Genomic DNA, 19,777 nt, shown 5'->3' on the forward strand with positions numbered 1-19,777 from the left:
ATAGGAGACAGCAAGCTCATCTAATGTGTTGGTATTCATTAATGTGTGGTTCCAATCAAACACATCTATGTCTCAGAAAGGACTGCATTTTCTCCCCATGTGCAAGGTTATCAACTAGAATGGGGAAGAACTCACACAGGAAGGTCCCCCATTTCTACATAAAGATCTGATTGATGTAGAAGAGGTTGCAACCCTGCCAAGATTTCCAATCAGTGTGCACATGCTAGAGTTCATTTAGGCCTGGAATGCAAAAGAACCAGTTACAAGGAGGCACCTGGGGGACATTTTGGTTCCTTGAACCAAGAAATGGCACATGAAAAGGAATGCCATTCACTGGATAGATATCTTTGAACAGGGCTATGGGTGCAAACAGGGTAGTTAACAAAACAGATTCCCATGATTTAGGAGGCATCTTTAAAAAACACACACATACTTGTTTTAGGACACATAAATGGACATGACTGTTTAGCAGGGGCAGAGGAAGGGGTGCGGCGGGAGCGGTCCTCCCCGGGTGTCACCACTGAGGGGGGTGACAAAATGCTGGACGGCACTCACCGCGGGGCCTGCAGCACGCTCGAGCCATGAGTTTCTCCTGGGAGAGATGTGATGGCTTGGGTGTGCGCAGGCTCTGCTCTGCACTGTCCAAACGGTCCACCCGCTGCCTCCCCCCCCCCCAGCTGTAGGGCAGCTGAGTGGGAGGAGGCAGGCAGACTCCAGTGGCCCCGTGGTGTGCCCTGCCCCTATGAGCAGCTTGCCCCGCCCTCACCCCTATGGGAGGATCGCCCCGCCCCTATGGACGTGCTGCCCCAGGCGCCCAAGCAGCTTCCTCCACTGCTGCTGTTTGGGATGTGCTTCTCCATCCTAGAGACACAGCCATAGCTGTTGATTCCTTGTCCATATTTCATCTCTTCATGGATGAAAAGCAAATAACTATCAGCTTATAAAGATAAGCTGTTTATTAATTGCTAAAGGTAGAAAAGGAAAGAAACAAAATATCTCCCACATGCTTTGCTTGCAATCAGGAGGGCTGGTTAGAAGGTGAAACATATTGCCCACATGTTACTGACGTATGTTCATGGGGCAGCTGATACTGGCCGGCTAAAACCGCATGTGTGCCTGCTGCTAGGTAAATCTGCCAGTGAGGGCCACTAATGGAAAGGCACCAGCAGCAGGTGCTTTGCCCAAGAGTCCCCCTGAGCTTGAAAACTTTTCAGCAGCAACCAGAGGTGATAAGAGTATATATGATCCATTTCTCTATATATGTCACTGCTGACCTCCAGCCAAAGGAGGAACACACCTTGAAAGAACGGTACAGATAGAATGCAACAGGCCTTGCCCAATGGCCACTCCAAGAAGTGTCTGGTCAAGCATCTCTCTTCCCTCTAAGGAATTCAACTGTCCTCCATTTGCCATTTGCTTCTCTCCTCTGCCACTTTAACTTCCCCACCCCACCCCGGCACCGGCAGCAAGCCACGGCTCATATTTCCGCTCACGAGGCATGGGCCCTGTGTGATATATCAGCAAGATAAAGTTTTGCATGAAAACCAAAATAATGATCATTCCTTTCCATGGTGGGACCATGGCCAGTTGAGCACTGTGATGGATAGGGCATAACCAACTTTTTATAGAACTGGTTTAACGGTAGCTGTAGATCAGCCAGGTGCAAATATAAATCACCTGCTTCAATGTACTTCTGTATATATAAAGGTTTAAAGGTGCATTAAATTCTCATAAAGGAGGTGCTTTTCAAGTAAACTTTTGCATGTTCTCTAAGCAGTTTGGTTAAGCATGATTGATGGGTTATTTATTTTTTATGGCCTTCAGCTTGGAAGACAATGTTCAGGAACCTTTTTTCACAAGGCAATAGCACTGCAGGAACCTTGGCAATCAATATCCAATGCAAATAAAAGTTTCAAACACCTCCAGAGGACAATTTTCATGGTATTTGTTCTGTGACTGAAACACACTAATGTATAAAGATTCCTGGAAACATTTGCTTCCTGGAATTCATTCTGTTCATCACTTTCCTTATGCACGTGCTCAGTTCTTCTAAATATTCTTTCTCCAACCTTAGAACTTCATAATTCCCAGCCAGCATGGCCAGGAACAATGAGTGTTGCAGTTATATGTAACTCAGGGTTACGGAAGACAACTCCAGAGGCAGATGTCATGGGTGCTATGTTGTCCTGAATTCTAATTTGAACCTAGTAGGAAGTGCTGGGGCTTTGCAGCATTTATTATAAGGCTGGGGGTTGAAAAATTAGCTACTTTCTCTACTTGGTGGGGCATAATGTAAGGTTACCAGATTTTTTTCAATGAATCCGGGGCCACTTTTCAACTTCAATGGATTTTGTCAGGGGACTGATTTGTAAATCCGGGGACTGTCCCCAGGAAACGGGGACATCTGGTAACCTTGGCATGTTTCCCTAGGAATGTTAGGAAGCATCCCTAAACTATCAGTTTTTGCTGTGGTAGCCTGCACCTGAGAAGGAAGCTTGATTTTGGACTGGAGAGACTTCATTACAGGGAGTTGGGCAGACTACATCCACTTCCCAAGCAAGCTGAGTTGCAATGCCTCCTTATAAATCCTTCTCTCTCTCTCTTCACTGTAAATCTCCGCTGTCCTCCTTTCTCATTTGTAAATTTAAAACAAATAAAATAGCATCACATTTCTTCTGGAATTGTGAAACTGAGATAAGCATTTCAGAAGCATTTATGCCAAACTGGCAAACACTGATTTCCCCCACCAAGAACATCAGGGTTACCAGATCGCCATCTTGCTCAAGCAACATTTAGCAGAAGAAAAGAGGGGATAACTACAGTACTAGTCAGTTTACCGCAACCAAGTGGGATAAACAAGCAGCCAGGTGGCAGCCTTGCACTTTTTAAGATTCTCCTGAAATTTGTGAGCAGAAGATTTCCCTTACGGTATTTCGTATGAAGCCAGATTCAAAACAACAGGAAACAGTTAATCATTAGAGAAGGGAAAGGCAAGAAGTGGTAGGCCACTGTGCCAAACAGCAGTTCATTTGGACATTTGGCGCACATAACACCTATACTGTACTGCCTTTTCATTTTGGACCCAAATTAAGGTGCTAGTGTTGACCTTAAAAGCCCTAAAAGTTTGTGATCAGGTTATTTGAAGAACCACCTCTAGCCATACAAACCTGCCTGGGTCTTAAGACTCAGAGGTCCTTTTCCACAGTCAAGAGCCATTAAACTGCTGGTCACTAGGGGCAGGGCCTTTTCAGTGATGGACCCCATGCCTGTGGCTCTCCTTCCAAGGGGATGTACAAGGGATGCCCAGAGTGGCTGGGGCAACCCAGTTAGATGGGTGGGGTACAACTAAATTGTTGTTAGTTAGTTAGTTAGTTAGTTAGTTAGTTAGTTAGTTAGTTTTCAAATAGACTTTAAAACATTTAAATTTCTGGTGTCTTTTATTAGGTACTCCCAGCCTCATACCCAGCATTGCTCAGGAATTCTAAGAAACAAACAAACAAAAATCTGTGCAGTTTTGCAATCATTGGTTAAAATCAGAGCAGTTTTGAAAGGTTCTTGATTCAATATGGCATCCAGTTGAAACCATAAATGGTTCCTGCTCTTTTATCTCAGGAACGACCATTCAACCTTTGGTTACAACATCTTAAGAGGTGCCCAAATGCACAGTGAACAAACAGCTCTCCAAAATCTATAGCAGATCATGCGAGCTGGGCTATAAATTGTTTTTACTTGATTTATTATTATTAATATTGGATAGGTTGCTATGTATATTTTTAGGACTTGTCCTATGTTTTAAGTGTTTTATGTAAGCTGCCTTGGGAGGGTGTGACTCTGAAAGGCAGCAAGTAAGTATTGCAACAAATAAATATTGTCAGTGATTTTCCAGAGAAGATAAATATTTGTCTTCAAAATCTTCAAAAGACAGCAATTCACTTATATTCATTACATGGTTCAAGGTTTTGAGTCTGACATTCAACAAAAAGAATACAGTTGAGTCAGCACAAAGATGTCATCTGATATTTTTATATGAATCATTTTTTAAACTAAAAATCCACTGGCAACCTATCACCAATAAAGTTTTGAAGAAGATGAAATGATTTCAAACCAAGTGCTAGCTGTTTTCAAAATTCTGTGAAAATTCCCATGGCCATACAGTGGTACCTCTGGATGCAAACGGGATCCGTTCTGGAGCCCCGTTCGCATCCAGAAGCGAACGCAACCCACGTCCACATCATTTTGACCATCTGCGCATGCACAAGCAGCGAAACCCGGAAGTAACACGCTCCATTACTCACTGCAGCATGCAACCCGAAAATACTTATCCCGAAGCTACTTCAACCCGAGGTATGACTGTAATTCCATTTTATACGTATCATTTTGGCAGCTTTTGCATTGTTGACTTAATGCTTCCTTGTTCTCTAGGAGTTCATCAAACAATTTTATGAGACCACATTTACAAGCTGCATGCACTGTATTTCCTGTGTGACGCACTTTTCCAAACACAACAGATGATCTTAGAAACCGTAAGAGTGGTTTTTATCTGCTAATCATTTTGTACATGTAAATTAGGTGTGTGGCTCTCTTTGCAAAATCAACACTCACTCACTTGAGGGAAAGGATGCAAACATTGGAATACCACAGAAATATTCTTTAGGAATAATAATTGTATGCTCAGACTTGGGTATGGGGGGCGGGAACTGTCATTTTAGTGGCATCATCAAGAGGCAACAGATGGAAGGCAGGAAATGGTGCCTAAATGCCGCAGCAAGACTTTTCAATGTGTTGGTTCTACCTTAGGGTAAGGGAGGCTTCTAATAAACCAAAAGAAACAATTGGGCAAAATTATCTACCCGTTCCTGAATTTCGAATCACCATTCCTGCTTACATGTACACACCAGTGAATCGGACTAGTATAAAGTGGCCAGTAAGTGGCTGTGTGTACACATCATACACCTGGAGCACATTTAAAGCACATGACTTCCCACAAAGAATCCTGGGAACTATAGCTTACACCTCACAGAGCTTCAATTCCCAGCATCCTCAGCAAACTTCCATTCCCAGAATCCTTTGGGGGATGGGAAGTCATGTGCTTTAACGGTATAGTGCATATGAAGCCAGAAAGTTGTACTCTAACTGGGTTCCTGATCAGAAGAAGGATTGTAGTTGCATTTAGCCAAATACACTCACAAACCCCCCTTAAGATCTCTCCCCCAATCCCCAACCCCTGTATGGAAGAATTTAAGAATGCTTGAATAGGGTTTTGCTCAACATGATTTTGCAATACCCTGAGGTGCATAGTTTTAGATTGAATGTGACAGCAGTAACCTTTGTGTAGATTTGTTGGGGTTTCCTCTTTCCACGCACTCCACCCAATATGGTCAATTGTAAACTAGCTCTTTTAGTGTGGTTCTAAATTGGGCTGTAAATTATTTTTACAACATCCCTCAGTCAGCTAAGATGTCTGAAGGATTAATATGCAGCTTTGAACTCACAAAATAAAGGTTTACACAATGTGATACTGCAGGAAGTAAAGAGCAATTAATAAATTACCCGTATTTTTCGCTCCATAAGACGCACCAGACCACAAGAAGTTTTTGGAGGAGGAAAACAAGAAAAAAAATATTCTGAATCTCAGAAGCCAGAACAGCAAGAGGGATCACTGCACAGTGAAAGCAGCAATCCCTCTTGTTGTTCTGGCTTCTGGGATAGCTGCGCAGCCTGCATTCGCTCCATAAGATGCACACACATTTCCCCTTACTTTTTTAGGAGGGAAAAAGTGAGTCTTATAGAGCAAAAAATACGGTAATATCTTTTTTGACCAAAGTAACTCCTACACCTATTTGTTCCAAACCCCACCAACCAAAAATGAACATTAAAGCTGTAGATGCTTATAGATTAAATAAACAGGAAAAATCTATTCAGCATGTATCACTGCAGCATCTATGTGCGAGGGATGTCAGCATGCTGTGGGAACCCACTGTCGCAGGGGCAAGGTGGGGCGCCTGCCACACGGTCACCCAAACATTATCTCATTCATCTTTGCAATAACCTTCTGAAATAGGACACTAACATCCCCATTTTGCAAATAAGAAACTGAGCCTGGGAGCTACTAACTTCATTGCTTCTGAGAATGGGTTTGAACGCTAATTTCCTGAACTGAAGCACCCTGTCCACATATTCAGGCCAGTTCTCCCATTCCCATCTGCCTCCCATGGGGATGTTGCAGTGTTCTGTGCTGCCCTTTTTTTTATGCCCTTCACATAACCTTGCATTCTCTGTGTAGCATAGCATGCAGAGGAGCATGGTGCTCAGGAGCATGTGTGCAAAAGAACATTAGTCCCACATGGTGTATCTGTTGGTGGCTTAAACTTAAATTAAAAATTTCCCCCATTCTTTGTTAAACAGTTAAAATTGTTAGTAGGATTGGAATAACACGTGACATGCTAATTTTGCATATGTGCAGACATTTAATCCCCAGCCTGGAGCCTGAAAAGGTACCAACCCAACAAAAACGTCACACCAGGCTTCTGCTAGTTTGTTTCAGCTTACACCCAATTATAAATGCAGACCTAGATCTTCTGGGACAGAATTCAGTTTTTCCCTATCCTTTCCCCCTGCTGTGCCCACCCCTCTGTCCCTCCTCCCTTTCTCCTAAGAGCATACCATGCTTTCAAATTAGTAATTATGTTTGTAAGGAAACTGGTCCCATCCAGCCAAAGCTGGTTAAAATACAACTTTTCAATCAGAGCTATCAGCCTTTTGCAGGTGGGGTTGAAGGGAAATGATCCTTGAAAATGTCATTCTGGATGGCTGTGAAAAATATTGTAGTGGTTTCCAGCTCTGCAAAGAGTGACAATGATTAGAAGTTGCTTCTGGATGACCTTGCTCCCCAAAGTAAAATGCTTTACTTGGGCGGGGGACAGAGGGGCGGGTTAGAGTTGCTATGTGTGGACATCACCTATCTTAAAATGCTAAAGTAGACATGTTCTTAACACCTGATGAAGTGTTAAAGTATAATGGTTTATAAGATTAATTTACATTCATTACAGGCTATTAAAAGTAAAGATAGGATTTCATGTGAGGAGATCTCTCTGATCTCTCCCCCACAGCCCACTCCAAATTGTCTCATAGATTTCTATCAGTGCGTTTTTAAATTTGAAAAATAACCCCATAACATGAGTTAGCATTAACAAGGCAGAGGCACAATTCCCTGGGAAAGTCATCTGGAAAGTGGACCCGAAAAGCAAACAGACCAAGTTTGCTGGGCATTGTGCAGATCACGGAAGTGACCTGATCCTTGCCCAGAAAACCTTCAATTAACCTTTACAAGGCACAAATGGGAGAAGAGGTCAATGAGCAGCATGTTGAAGCAGAGGAAACATAAATGACCAGGAGGGTTTGCTAAGAAAAGAAAAGAAAGAGAGTCTTGAAAGAGGAAAAGGAAGTGTCTCAAGGAAAAGAAACTTGCTCCAAGGATTGGAAATAATATGGCAGGAGAAGAAGAGACAGGATGTGAAAGAGGGAGAGACATAAAGGAAGAGATTCAGTTTGGGACAAAGTGTAAACTTTTCACAATAAGGTCTAGAAGCTTGGTGTTGGCATAGGCTGTGACACATAACTGCTGTAAGGATGAGGATCACTCAGGATCTTCAGAATCTACCCCCTGACCCCCACCAAGCCAGAATGTCCAAATTTGAGATGAAGTTTTTGATCCTAATAATGGAAAGTGGAGATTAAGCTTAGCAAAGTCATTTTGAACTGGATTGGGGCAACCAAGAAAGACTTGGTTATAGACATCTACATGTGACCAGAACTTTAGAGTGTAGGGAGGAAAATATCAAGTAGCAGATTTTGTGACCCCTTAGATGTGAGAGGTCTGCCATGATATCCTAGTACTAAGGCTGTCATAAAGATAATAGCTTGCTGTATTTCCACATTGAATGTGTTTCATAGTACCATGCTGAAGCATCCAATCCTAAACCTACTAAATCTGAGCTGTTAGCCAAACAACAAGAGCTGTCACCAAGCAACAGACTTCACTGTTGTATAACACTCTTCGTGCTAAGAAAGCACATACTGTCCCAGTTCATTAATTCATACCATAAAAACCTTTTCAGTTCATATCCAGAGGGCCTAGAGATAACCCTTTCCATTTTAATCCAATAATGCCAATTTTCCAGCTTGTTTTGAAATTCTGCATTTGAGATAATAACTAGTAAGTAAACAAGGGTCAGTTATGTATGTCTGTAGAGAAACTGCATTGAAGTTTTGGGGTCCCTGATCAGGTCATCAAAACAGCCTTTCCATCCCTGATAGTAGCCACCTAGGTATGACAAGACTCTAAGCTTAGGAAAGACACTAAATGAAAATAAAAGTTGCACTAGGAATTGCATATGCAGTTAGACAATTTTGATTCCACCTCTCCCAAATTACTGGGAGTTAGCCTGTGAAGTCATCAAAATCCAGATAAACTGCTTTCCTCCTTAAAGTGTCCTGAAAGGCCATTTCAAAGCAATGTAAGGAAAGATTACATATTAAGTTAGATTTCCACATGATGCAATTTTCTACACATTGTCTTTCCCAGACAAAGGTTCTTATTAAAAAAACTATTGTCATTTATCTTGATGGAACTATGGGAACAAATGATTACTCTGGCACTAGAAGCTGGCACCTTCTTGAGGGTATATATGCTTGTTCTTGGCCACTCTTCAACATCTGATAAACCCAAGCTGCAAGTTGCCAAACTTTATTCAGGAGAACCCACGTAGCCTCTGGCATCTAGACAAACATTTCATAACAAATACTCTCAGCTGTAGTGGAGAGACACAAATCTTTTCACCCACTAGCTTTCCTGACAGGGTCTGAGATTTAAATCTATTTTACATGTAATACAAACGTTTTTATCATGCATGCACCAGGAAACTGGTTTGCTGACAGAATCCCTAGTCTAGAAACTGCCAACCTGTAGTCCTTCGGATGGTGTTGGACTTTTACTGCTATCATTCCTGACCACTGACCATGCTGACTTGTGGCTGTTGGGAGTTGTAGTCCAGCAACACCTAGAGGATCACACAAGAAACGAGGCTGCTCCTTCCTCCCTTTTTTGCTTTCTTGCATTATGTTGCTCCGTAAAGTGCCTTGGACACCAGGGCCAGTATATCATGCATAAAAAAAACCAATAATAACTTGGACTGCCAATCTATTAAAGAATGTGAAGCTGAATAACCATCTGCCTTTTAACTAAAAGGTTATTTAAATAAACCAATGCTGATCCTTTTAAATGTGACAGAGGAGGATGTGCCCATAGATTTGAAATAATTGCTGAGGATCTTGCTTAAAAAGCAGCAAAGACAGTGCAGGCAAGAAAGTGGCAAAGTCAATGTTCCATCTGACCAGGAGTGGCTGTTAAAAATGTTTAGAACTTGTGGTAAAGGATAAATGAACTGAATTGATTCAAAGGAGAGAAGGCGGTTGGTGGAATGTCAACTTCGCTGAGAGATGGACATGTTTTGTAAATTACCAGAATGAAAGGCATGGGAATGTGAGACTTGTGAGACTGGAATCTATTTCTGTCCATGACCAGAGAGGAAAACGCACTGGGAAGTGTGGGATAATACTTATCATCTAGCTTCTCCTCAGACAAATCAGAATTAATGCTCACTAAACAGGTTGTCTGGGAGCACCCAGAGTTATGGAAAATAGATACCATCTTTACACTTATATGTTATGATACAGTGGGGAGCCAGAAGGACAAAATAAATGCTAAGTACCGATATTGTATATCTGAATATGAACCTGTTGATCTGGAAGTACACTGCAATCATTTCTCAGACGCAGAACTGTTCTCAGGTACATTTTCTTAATAAAATTGTGTCCTCTGTCACACTGACAATTACACTGGAGACTAGAAACACTTTCCCAGCTTAATTGTGCCATTGTCCTCTGACAGTCCCAAGTGCTTTCAATGGCAGTTTGGGGAAAACAAGGAATGCTCCAAGGTGTGGGAATGGAAAGTATAAAGAGTACCAACCAGCCTTATTACTCTGTGAGCCACAATAGCTGCTAGCAGTGGCGTAGCGTGGGGGGTGCAGGGGGGGGCCGGCCACACCGGGCGCAACATCTGGGGGTTAGGGTTAGGGGGTGCAAATTCACAGGTTAGGGGGAGCAAATCTACGGGTTAGGGGGCGCAAATTACTTGCCTTGCCCCGGGTGCTGACAACCCACGCTACTCCACTGGCTGCTGGTTGAGCAGGGAAGGGGAACGTGGCACCTGTTGGGGTGGAAAGCACAGGGCCCAAGCGTAGGGGAGGCCAGAGCCAACAGCAGACCCAACCAACATATTAGCAGGAGGAGGATGGGGCCAAACTGAGTTCTTCAAGGGCAGCAGTGAGACTAAGGAGGATGAAGCTCACAGTCTGGGATACTCTCTGGACTGAATTTAAGTAAGAAGGCAAGACAGGCAGGAGGGAGCTGGCTAAGGTTGACAGGACAGTGCCCCCTTTCACTCTAGTGGACCACCCTCCACTGGCCAGAATCCTTGAGGTACCTTCCCCACCGAATTATGCTTGATTACTCATGATATCTTGACATATTGTTCTCCACTGAGAAGAACAGTTATGAGAGCAATGACCTAGAAGACTGTATCTCATTTGTACGTCTATTTCCATGTAACTGGCAATATTCACATTTTGTACTGCCCCTTCTAAGGTGCCACCATACATCCAATAGTCGACATAAGAGCAGAAGAATGTGTTAAAGAGGACCAGCAGTGGATTGATCACACTATTTATATAATTCTGAATATCGAAATATGCAGGGGTGCCAATGCTATGGGGCTGAGGTGTCTTTGTTCCCCCCACCCACCCACCCAATATATGTAGAGAGGGGGCTGGGCTCCCTCAATGTTGACAGGGCAGAGGAGGCAAGAGTAGAGCCAAATGCAGCACGGTTTCAATGGCTGGCTCATCCTGAGCGTGAGAGAGGAGCCACCAGCCATTGAAGCTGCTCCACACTCAGTCTCCTCACCAAAGATGTGACTTTGCACACTGTGTGCACGATGTCACATGCAACGGGCATACGACAGCATACACATGTGACACGCACTAGGTTCCCTCAACTTTGGGTGCAAGTCAGCACCCCTGGATAATATGCATGATTCCAAAAAGCTGTGAAAGGCTAGGACTAAGGAAAAAGAATAATAAAATTATGGATGACATGGAGAAAGTGGATAGAAAAGGGCTTTGCTCCCTCTCTCATAACTCTATAACTTGTGAGCAGCCAATTAAACTGAATTCAGCACAGAAAAAAATAAAGCACTTCTTCACACAGCACTTTGTGAAACTATGAAACTTGTTATGCAATTGATAGAAGTCATAAGTTTTATAAAAGTCCTAAGATTTAACAAGAACTGCCCTCATGTAATAATTTTCAGTCCATGGGTATAAATCGCAGAGTGACAGTTGGCATACAAGAGCACTTTAATCTACAGTCAGTCAACAGTTTGTACAACAGGTTCAGGCCTTACTCTGGTCCAACATCTGACTTTAGGTCATGCCCACAAATTAAAAGTTTCTAAAACAGGACTGATTAGTCACCCAGATCAGGGAATGCTTCTAAAATTATGAAGTATCACTTTTGAGGACTTCAGATGATACTCTACCTCATTTAACAAATCATCCAACCAGGGGGTAAGGGGGGGCAGCTGCCCTCCCCCATCAGGTAAATAAATAAAAATACTTAACTAAAAGTTGAAATAATCAGAATATTTGAAATTGAAATTGCTCACTGAGGTCACTTGGGTGATGTTGTGGTGCATTCTAGCAGCGCATCTGACAACCCAACTAAGTGATAGGTGTGGCTTCTGCCAACTGACCAATCGTTATCGCAGGTAGTTCAGTCCTGTCCCCTCCCCCCATAAATCCTGACTATAAATCCTGACTATGTCCAGGAGCCCCAGCCAGCCATGTTGCAGGATAGGGTCCAAGCTACATAGGAGCATGGGAAGCTACCTTATACTGTGTCAGGCCATTGGTCCATATAGCTCAATATTGTCTACACCTGAGTAGCAGTAACAAATATTGTGCACACAATGTATGTATGACCCCCAGAATCTGTACACTTGCGCCAATTCAATACATGATTGTCACTTGCCTGCCCACAGTCCCACAAACAGGCCCTGTGGGACAGTGGAACCAGTGCAGGCTATACACTGCAGGGGTGGGCAATGGGGTGCCCTCCAGATATTGTTTGGCTTAAAAGTCTCATCATCCCTAACCGTTGGCCATACTTGCCTGGGCTGATGGGAGTTGCAATCCAGCAACATCTGGTGCTTTTGTGCTTCTTTCAGGTTTTGTCTTCCTCACACATTTTTTAAGCAATAAAGCACAGAATATGACAATACAGTATGGCACAGAATCTTCTGAACAGCATAGGTAAGGGGTAATTGGAGGTGGGGAGCGATCACCAGAAATAGGGAGGAGACACTTTCTATGGGTGGGTTCCCTTTGTGCTAGGTGACTCTGCCTAATTTGGTGTGATTCTCCCTTTCTTTAGCAGCAGCAGCAGCAGACCCTTCCCAAACCCAAGACTTGGGAGGAGCCCAGGTGGAAGCACGAAGGTGGGCATGGTGGCAGTGCCCCTCCTCCTCCTCCTCACAGTTCTAATGATCTAAGCTAGTAACTTTAAATTGTTCTGCAATCTCATTTATGAAACTAATTATTTGGACTATGCTTTAACGAGTATTTTACTACTGTATTTCTTGTAAGAGAGAGATCCTTACTGGACAATTTAGCGCTGTAAGAACACAACCATAAATTGTAAATAGTTACAGATAGGTAGCCGTGTTGGTCTGCCATAGTCAAAACAAAAAAAATTCCTTCCAGTAGCACCTTAAAGACCAACTAAGTCAGTTCTTGGTATGAGCTTTCGTGTGCATGCACACTTCTTCAGATTATAAATTGTAAATGCTAGGTTACTTCTTTCACGTGCAGCGCAGTGAAAAAGCACAAGCGTAGCTGGTGCACAAACACAAACTATCAGGGCTTCAGCTTTTCTTCTCCTCCTCACTCCCAGCTCTGCTCTGATGGCTGAAGAAATTGAATTTCATATGACTGAGCATATGACCACCTTGTAATAAAGCAAGATGAAGTGGTTTCAATGAATAGACCTACCCGAACGAATCATGATTTGCCATAGACTAACTCTGAAACTGGGTCATTTCATTCCTAACTTATTTGGAGCTTTGCTTACCTTATGCTGTCTTGTCTGTGAGTCTTGGAGGACCTGCTCCCTGCCTTGCAGAGCTTTTTCCTTCTGGCCTGGAAGGGCGGGGCCCTGATTGACTCCAGCTGCAAAAGCTGAGGCCCTTGACCAGGCTTGTGTGTGTGTGTGTGTGTGTGTGTGTGTGTGTGTGTGTGTGTGTTGCAGGCTTCTGCTGCTGTTAATATTGTCCTAATTTTTTCAAATTGTTTTTAACTGCTTTTTAAATTTTTTTAGGGTATGATGGTTTTTTTAATTAAGGGATGCAATATGTGCCTGGGAATGCTATAGTTTTGTGGTGCAAATAAGGACCAACTCCCAGAACTCTGAACAAACCGCAATTCCCAGGATTCTTTGGTGAAAACCGTGACTCTTAAAGTGGTATGATACCGCTTTAAACAAATAGTGCAGGTGTGGCCTAATTAATTTCAGGAGCACAAGTGATAGTAACTCCCACCTTACACAGAAAGCAAAACAAGCCCATTTGCCTGGAAGCTGGCAAAATTAACCCGGGCAATGTTGCAGTGGGGTTCTTGCCTTTTTATAGTGGCTTACAGCACAAACAGGCCTTCTTAGCCACCCTGTCCAAAAATAGCCCTCTTCGAGCCTGAGCTTGTAAAACTAATAAACAAAGTATGTCAGGCACCCACCAGGTCAAGACACAGGGTCGGTTACATTTTAAAGGAAGACAGACAGACAGTTTGCATTTGGAGAGCGACAAGAACAAAATGTACAGATTAAATAACCTACTAAGCAAAAAATGTACCTTAGGCAATTGGTGTTCTATCAGTACCCTTCAGGTGAACAATGAATGCCTTGCTTGCCAGGAAAGGAAAAAAAATCTGATGTACTGTAATTTCCCTCTTAGGAACGAGAGAGAGAGAGAGAGAGAGAGAGAGAGAGAGAGAGAGAGAGAGATGGTAACAGAAATGTTAAAGGCAGTGCTATTTTTCTAGAAAAATAGGTGCCCAAACTTATCATGAACACCTCCTCTTTCTCTTAGAATGGCAATGGCCTGAGAGGTGCCGGAACCCCTGGCTAAAGGGAACTCTTTCACGCTCCTTCCAAATAACTAAATATCACTGAAGTTGTCTGGAAACTTCTGAGGTAAATTAAGAAACAAAATAAAATAGGCATTTCAGTATTTTACAACCAAAACAGTATGGAGCTGTAGAAGAGTACTGAAACTTCACCTCAGAAAGGTGGTAAGAAATCAGAGATTTCCCCCTGCCCCTAATTTTCAAAATAAGACTGAGGTGCATTCATAATTGTATCAACAAATAAAATATGCATGTTATTTAATTCAGCTAATATTATTTTCATGTTAAAATAAACCTTCCCTCAACCCCATTCTTTTGTGAGTATAGAGGTTACCTCAGAATAATTACATGAGAATTCTAATGTTTGTTTGTTTGTTTTACTAAATTTGTACACTGCCCTTCATCCAAAAATCACAGGGCTGTTCAAAACATAAAAATAGAAATGAGAACACAAAATACACAAACCAAGCAATAAGCCCCTTCCCACAAGCACGTGTAAAAGGCCATAGATTTTTTAATCAGCCTAAGGCCTAGTTGAAGAGGACCATTTCCACCTGGTGCCTTAAGATATATAATAAAAGCAAGCCTCTCTAGGGAGAGCACTCCACAAATTGGGAGTCACTGCAAAAAAGGCCCATTTTGGTGTTGCCACCCTCAGGACCTCTCATGGAGGAGACACATGAAGAAGGGCCTCAAATGATTATCGCAAGGTCTAGGTCGGTTTACATGAGGAGAGGTGGTTCTTGAGGTATTGCGTCCTGAGCTGTTTCAAGGCTTTATTGGTCAAAACTAGCACTTTGAATTGGGCCTGGAAACTGATTTGCAGCCAGTGCAGTCAGGCCAGGATTGGTGTTATATGTTCAAACCGTCTTGCCTCAGTGAACAACCTGACTGCTAAATTTTGCACCACCTGAAGTTTCCAAACCATCTTCAGAGGCAAGCTCACATATGACACATTGCACTCATCTAACCTAGAGATTACTAGAGCATAGATGACAGAAGTTAGGCTGTCCCTGTCCTGATAGGGGCGTAGGTAGGCCATCAGCCAAAGCTAATAGGAGGCACTCTGCATCACTAAAGGCCACCAGAGTGTCAAGCAACAGCAATAGATCTCAAAGTACTACCAAGCTATACACCCACTTTTTCAGAATGGCAGAGGAAGATTTAGGGGAGCATGACAGGTTTGGTCGCATTGAGCACCTCAGGGGTGCCACACAGGATTGTACAACTATTATTTCAAATGGAGGGCAAGAGGCAGGGGTGCTGGATTTTGGTGCCACTAAAATTTGAGACCCCAAGTTCCAGGAGGAACTGTGAGGAAGTGTAACCCCATCAAGAGCAGGTAACCTCCCATCCATCGATGAGGCTGTTTCAGCGGTTGGACAATCAAGATCCCTGTTTGTTAAGACAATAGAGCCTCAGAGCTTCCATTTAGTTATAATAGCCAATAGTTGTGTCTATTGTTACAGTCACAGACATATTCTCACTGAATTTATCTAATCCCCTTTTCTTTTAAAAGGAACTGAGAAAAGTTAGCATTCCTTGATGGTGTTGTCTCAGTTATCATTGCAATGTCAACCTGTTGAACGGCATGTGTCCTTGTTGACACAAGCCTATGATCAGATATGTTGTAATGACAGAGAAGACTGATTGATGACTATACATTTTTTCTGCAAAAATGGTCACAATGAACATGAAGCGTTTTGCATGTGTACAAATAAGCACCACATGTATTTTGCTTTGCTAAAATGTCTATTCAACATGCACAAAACTTCCTCCTGCCCCAAATAAGTGGTTCCCAAACTCCACCCACTCCCATGTTACACTTGAAAATTGCTGAGGGTCTTGGCAGACCATGTCATGATTTTTATGCCTGTTGTAGCAATTGCATTGTGCTGTGCTGGATGCTGGATGGTTGTTAATTGTATTCTATGGAATTCAAATTGTACTATAATAAATGCAATAAAAGTAGCAATAAAAATACAATTTAAAATCAATATGCCTATTTAATGTGACAAATCCAAAGACACGCCTGAATGAAGTTTGTGGACCACAGTTTGGGAACCATTCATTCTGTCAATATTATTCCATCATGTATACAGTCATACCTCATGTTACGTTTGCTTCATGTTACTTTTTTCAGGTTGTGTCCCACGGCAACCCAGAAGTACCAGAAAGGGTTACTTTCGGGTTTCACCAATCACACTTCACACATGCGCACAAGCTCCAGAACGCACCGTGCACCTGCACAGATATAGTGCTTCAGGTTGCGGGCTTTTCATGTTGCAAACAGGCCTCCAGAATGGATCCCGTTCGCAACCAGAGGTACCAGTAGATGATATAACCAGTAGATGATATCAATGCTTCTTCTGGAGTGCCTTGGGATAATTTACAATTCCATTTTCTTTCTCTGGTCTAGTAATTCCATTTGGACACGATGATGTGGATCCAATTTTTTAAGTTTCTTTGTATTTTCTCAGTGATACACGTTAAAAATATACTTTAGGCTACAGTTCTAAACAGACTTCCTAGAGCGTTAGCCCCATTGAAGGCAGAAAACATACAGAGGACTGCACTGTTAATCACCCAGAGTTGTAAAATCCCGAGGAATAAAGGCTGCTTGTAACTGAAATATCCATAATTCAGAATATTCTTATTTCCACTTCTCTGCATGCCAGTTCTCTGAAGACCCTCAACCAGCTCTCAGGTAGGAATTTAGCAGGCAAAGCCTTTCCCACTATTTGTCACAATGCCAGGGAAAAAGTTTCATTGCTATAGTGATGCATGACAGGCTGCTACTAAAAGCACAGCGTCAAGCCAGCAAAAAAGTTGGCAACCTTAACAGCTCCTCACGGGATGTCCTGTGCAAAGACACCACAAACACAATCTGTATTCGATGGGGCGAAAGGTGTTTTCTGTATACCTTGCCCAACCATTCTACCCAACAATTGGTTAGGAGCAGGGTTTATATTATCCAGACATTCCAAAGTATGAAATTACCCTGAGAGAGACACCTAGCTATATATGCCCTCAGGCCTACTGGTTTTCCAGACTGCTGCAGTTGCTTAATCCACACTGGGAGCCTGTGTCATTCTGACCTGAATTTGACTCCTGTGAGGAGGTGAGAAGAGCCATGTAAAATCTGCAATGTTGGGGGGGGGGGGATACCGTATTTTTCGCTCTATAACACGCACCAGACCATAACACGCACGTAGTTTTTAGAGGAGGAAAACGAAGAAAAAAAATATTCTAAACAAAATAGTGGATATATGATTTTTGTGGTTCATGCTGTGGCCACAGACATGTGATCTGACAGTGAGTTTGGAGTAGCCCAGTGCAAAAATCCTGAGGATCCATGTGGATCCATGCTTTGTAACCACGGAGGAGGGAAGGAAGGGGAACCATGGATCCTCTGCTCACGACTGCAGCAGATCCCCCCGCCCCACCACCCACAGGCATTCGCTCCATAACACACACAGACATTTTCCCTTACTTTCTAGGAGGAAAAAAGTGAGTGTTATGGTGCAAAAAATACGGTAAACCCACCAGCCTCAGGAGGGCATTCCCCCCCCCCCCCGTCTACTTCTGTCACTTCATTTTCTGAGATTCTGCCATATTTACCTCATTGGTAAATTACTCCCAGTATACCTGAAGGAGCGTCTCCACCTGCATCATTCAGCCCAGACACTGAGATCCAGCGCTGAGGGCCTTCTGCTGGTTCCCTCACTACAAGAAGCGAGGTTACAGGAAACCAGGCAGAGGGCCTTCTAGGTAGTGGCACCAGCCCTGTGGAACACTCTCCCATCAGTTGTCAAGGAAATAAACACCTATCTGACTTTTAGAAGACAGCTGAAGGCAACCCCGTTTAGGGAAGTTTTTAGTGCGTGATGTTTTATTGTGTTTTTAATATTCTGTTGGGAGCTGCCCAGAGTGGCTGAGGAAACCCAGCCAGATGAGCAGGGTATAAATAATAAATTGATGATGATGAAGTTGTACCTGAACTTAGTGAGGTTGCTTTTTGTGATCTACAGGGTCCCATCACCTTTTGCTGTTGGTTCTCTCTCTCTCTCTCTCTCTCTCTCTCTCTCTCTCTCACACACACACACACACACACACCCCTTTGCAAAGTAGTCATAGATTAGAAAATAAACCTTGGCAGAGTGTTTGCATCAAGTCCAGGTCCAGCATCATTGATCCTACCTAGAAATAACTGGTGAGGAGAGTTGGCACTGTATATCCAGCATCCCAGTGTGCACCTAGCCATCCCAGAGGAGGAGGAGCAAGGGGGCAGGGAGGTTGGTGCTGTGTGGTCACATTGGCAAGAGTGCCAGATTGGCTCTGCCAGTGTGCCCGCACAGCACTAAACTCCACAGCCCATTGCTTTTATTTTTGTAAACAACTTAAGAGATTTATTTATTTACAATCAAGTGTTATGCAGTGGTACCTCGGGTTACATACACTTCAGGTTACATACACTTCAGGTTACAGACTCCGCTAATGCAGAAATAGTACCTCGGGTTAAGAACTTTGCTTCAGTATGAGAACAGAAATCAGGCTCCGGCGGCGCGGCGGCAGCAGGAGGCCCCATTAGCTAAAGTGGTGCTTCAGGTTAAGAACAGTTTCAGGTTAAGAACGGACCTCCGGAACGAGTTAAGTACTTAACCTGAGGTACCACTGTATTGTATTTGTTAAATTAAAATTTTTTAAAAAGTGGCAGTGACTCTGCTGTGGGGAGGCCTGTTTCAGGGCACTGTTTCTCCTCACCAGTTGGTCCTGGCTGGGGTGGAGGATGGGGGTCAACACTGACGGGGGTGACAAAATGCTGGGCAGCACTCACTGCTGGGCCTGCAGTGCACCCGAGCCACGCACCTCTCCTGGGAGAAACACGGTTGCTTGTGGTGCAAATGTTTCGTGCACCTTTCCCTTGTGAAAGAGTATTCATGACTCACATCATGTTGTTGAAACAGTCAGTCTTTCTCCCCCATACTGACCTCAAACAAAACCCATTTTGTGTTTTTCTAGCAAAATCCAACTGTAGACTGCACCGATTGACTCGAACCTATGACATGTTTACTGCACCCAGAGGTTTTTCAACTAGATACAGATATATTGTTCTCCAAACAAAAATTAAATGAAAGGGACAAATTGTACAAAAATTGAACAACCCTGCAATAGTGCTCAGAAGTAAACTCCACTGAGCTCAATGGGACTTCCTCCCAGGTTGCTGCATATAGGAGATTGATGTAATCCTATACCTCTACTGAGAAGTAAATCCTGTTGAGTGTAATGGGGCTTCCAACCCACATAGGCGATCTGCAGGATTGCAGCCTATGTTAATCAATGGACGTGTGGCATGTTAATTACAAGTACATCTCTCAGACACATTGTGAAAGTAGAGTAAGCTGGGGTTACCCCAGAGGAAGAATAAATATGTAGTTAGCCTTGGTATGTACTGCTGTGCTGTTCATCAATTACTGTTG

The sequence above is a fragment of the Podarcis gaigeae genome (assembly GCF_964106915.1).
Source record: "Podarcis gaigeae genome assembly, chromosome: 1".
Taxonomy (NCBI): Eukaryota; Metazoa; Chordata; class Lepidosauria; order Squamata; family Lacertidae; genus Podarcis; species Podarcis gaigeae.